This window comes from Empidonax traillii, unplaced genomic scaffold, assembly GCF_003031625.1.
Source record: "Empidonax traillii isolate 1590-97213 ecotype Southwest subspecies unplaced genomic scaffold, ASM303162v1 scaffold497:size1267575, whole genome shotgun sequence".
Lineage (NCBI taxonomy): Eukaryota > Metazoa > Chordata > Aves > Passeriformes > Tyrannidae > Empidonax > Empidonax traillii.
The window spans coordinates 157,194-161,051 of NW_020955690.1; positions in this window are offsets into that span (position 1 = coordinate 157,194).

A 3,858-nucleotide genomic window follows, 5' to 3' on the forward strand; every position below is an offset into this window, starting at 1 on the left:
AGCTTGTAATTTTTTTTTTTAAACTGATGGAACTTGTATTCAGACATCTAGATATCAGGATTAATGACTGTAGTAGAAAAGTGTAAAAAAAAAAAAGCAGCATCAAAGATGCTGCATCCACCTTTCTTTATAATTGTTTTGCATTTTTAGAATCTTAAAAATTTTTGGAAGAAATGTATTACTGGACTTAAAGAAACTTATGTTACCATTTTAAATGCATTATAAATGATAATAACCTACACTGTGGACTTTCACATGTAGTTTGAGTTTCTCTTTTCCCTGGACCAGATTCTACATCCACCTTACTTCCATAATCTAATACCCACATTTTCCTCCAAAATTTATAGAGTGACATATTAAATCACTGAAGAGTGACTTTCTTCCTTATCCACTCTGTCTCATTCCAACAATAGACTTGTTAAAGTTTACTTTGCTTTTCAGCTTAAAACCCTACTCCCCACAGTTTATCTTTTCTCAAGATGGTCTCTGAAGGAACATAGGAAATTATAAGTGATAGTTGAATGTATGAAGTAGTTTTAGTTCAATGTGACCAGTTTTCATTTTAAATGGAAACTGGATTGTGTATTTGACATTGTCCTTTCTGATGGGGGATAAATGCACTGGAGCAGTGAATTCTGAAGCCCATTGAAGAGGTACATATGAGGGAATACTTAATGAATAATTAAGTATTTCAAATACTGATATTTCATTTGAATAGCTTTAAAAATAATAACATCCTCAGGCAAGAGAGCTTTATACAAAAGTTATCTTCATATTACACTCTGTCTCTGAGTGGTTTTGAGAGCTCCAACCATGGTTAGAACAAACTGCAAGTGGGATTTCAATATTGTGATGAACTTTGCAGTGACGGAAATTATTTCTGCTAGAAATAATTTCAGTCACCTAAAATATTTAATAGTTCATAACATCTGAGGTCAGAAGGGATCACTAAATTCAGTGGTACAGCTTATTATGTGTTTCAGATCCATTTTTTGAGCCTAAAATATCTGCCATTGGAATAAAGAACATGGTCTTTAGAAGTCTGAATCTAGGAATATGAAGATGAATATAGGAGTACCACTAAATCACAAGATATTGTAGTGGTGTGCTTTATAATTGGCTAACCAATAATATCTAATATTGTAGAGGAAAAAATTAAAAATAAGGTGTTAGACTATAAGGTAACTTAAGAATTCTGAGGTGACAATGTAATTTCCAAATATCTATAAAATATTCTCTTTTTACACATTCAGGAACTATACACAATTTCCCTTCATAATGTAAGTACACAATTTGCCTTTGTCATGACTTCTCTGTGGCAACTTAATGTTTTGCAGAGAATAAAACCATGTTTTCATTCTCTTTCAATCAGCTCTTCTGACTTCTCTATTGATCTATCACACTTCAGGAAAAAATTCTCATCTTCTGAATCAGTCATGGAAGCATTCTTCTTTTATATTGCTATTATTTGGGGGGTGGGGGGAGGCATTGTTGGGTTTGGGGATTTTTTGTTTGTGTTTGTTTGTTTGGGGTTTTTTTGGTTTGGTTTGGTTTTGGTTTGGTTTGGTTGTATTGGTACTGGACCATGAAACAATATCTAAAGAAATTCCACAAAACTGTTTTTGTTCATAGATACTTGATATGACTCCCCTATGAACATTTAGATTCATTAATAAACCACTTCTTAAACCTCTTAGTTAACTCCTTTTTTTTGTTGTTTTGCAATTAAATGAAAACTTTATTAAATATATCATAAGGAACTAAGCTAACTGCCTTGGAAAAATATAGATATACTTCATCAGTTGTCAGGGGTGGACCAGAAGAGGCCTACAGAGAGTGGAGAGAGATGCAGAAAAGCTGCAAGGAAGGCTCAGAAGAAAGGATCTATTTAGAAGACTTCTAGCAGCTGTAGCTGTGCAGAACTGCTTGGGACCCAGCTACAAGGCCGTAGCATTGCAGCCTCAGCAGATTCCCCTCTCCGAGTACCCAGGACATTCCTTCCATTATTCGCTAGCTATCCCTGCCTCTTGAGTGACCTGACATATCCCTTTAGCCTATCCCTCCAAGTTCCCATATCAGTAGCTCTCAGGATTTGATGTTCCTAGCCGGGGTCCTACCTCTATTCCTGAACCTTCTGTATTCCCCTGTATAAAAGCTGTCTTCTTGTTTTAATAAACACCATTTTGTGAGTCATCCTCTGTGTGACTCGTCTCCCATACAAAATGTGCCCCTGGGTCTTGTCATGGGACCCCCGTAACCTGAGACAATCAATTACCCAAATTCTTAAATCTTTCAAAAATAAAACAAAACCAATGTTATTTGGACATATAAACAGCATTGATTTACATTTCTTGTGCTTTTAGTCTTGTAAGGTCTTCAAGATCAGAAAAATTTCTTACATGAGTCCGATTTCATAGTTCAAGACCAATTTTCCAAAGCTCTAGTTTTCTGGGATATTCTAATCTTAGGATATCCAACTCTTATTCATTAAATCAAATTGTAGTTGATCACTTCCCAAAGTCAGAGATACAAAATAGTCCCCTGAAAATATAGTCCTCTTTCTCATTTCACAAGCAAAAGGAAATATTAGGTATTTTTTATTATTGTTTTAATTTAATTGTTAATAAGCCTATGGAAGTTCCTAATGGTCGAATTTGAAGTAGATATTTTTTGACATTTAAAACTTTAGAGTGGATGAAATATGTTAATTTTTAGCTTAGTTTAATTGTCAATAAGTAGGTGGGTTTTTTTCTCCTGTTGTAAGTAATTTCTTTTTATTCAGCTTTCACATGTTCTTTTCAGGCTGAATTAATCTGAATTGAACTCTGAAAAATGATTTTTGCAGCAAGCACTATGATGACTTGAGTTTATCCCAGCTGTTATTAGTGCATTTTTCTTACCCTCCTCTTTTTTAGTTTGTTTGTTTGTGAGGAGGTTTTGTTTGTTTGTTTTTTAATTTCAGATAAATATATTACTTGTTGGTGTCATTTTTTTTTTGTTATAAGTAAATGTCTCATCACCAGTTCTTGGGGAATAGCTTATTTTAAGTGAACATTTATTGTTCCTTTATTGTTCAGAAAAAGCTTTTATAGCCTCTAAAGCAGTGTTAAATATTATCCTCATAAAATAAGTACCCAAAGTAAAACAGACTCATTTTAATAAGGACCTATGATTTAGATTTCATTCCTTTTGTAAGTAATCCAAGAAATATCAGAAAAATATCAGACGAAATTCCAACTTTAAAGATAGGAAACTTGACTAACTTCTATGAAGTGTAAAGGAAACATGACTAGTTCTCATCGTGGGGAGAAAGTAATTGCAGAGATTCAAAGAAGGTGGGAAAGTAATCTTAATCTTTTGGATAAAATCATACATGTAAACTAAATATTGCTGTTCAAGACAGAGATCTTGGCTTTGTGATAAGCACATCTATGAGAATATCAGGTCATCGGCATTTAAGGACAGAAATAAAATGGTAAGAAGTTGTTGCAGAAATATAGAGCTCAGGATATGTCTATCTAGAGGTGTAAAAATTCACAAAATTATATTGATGTGTATCTGGAAGCTGCAGATACCAGAGATTTGACTTAAGCTTGATGTCCTCTGCTAATCTTTAGATGTGTGATTTCTTTTTTATTTTTTTTCCAGTCTTCCTCTAAAGTAAGAGCTGAAATACTTTTAAAAATTAGTTACTTCTCAGTGCATTGTCTGGACTTTTGTACTATTGATATGTATTAATTTTTAAAGTGGTTTGTCGAAAGTTTTTTAACTAATATAGTGTCATGATATTTGTGCTTCTAGAAATAGCAATATTTGCATTAGGACAAGTGTTCAAGAAAAATTCAAAGTGCTTTTGAG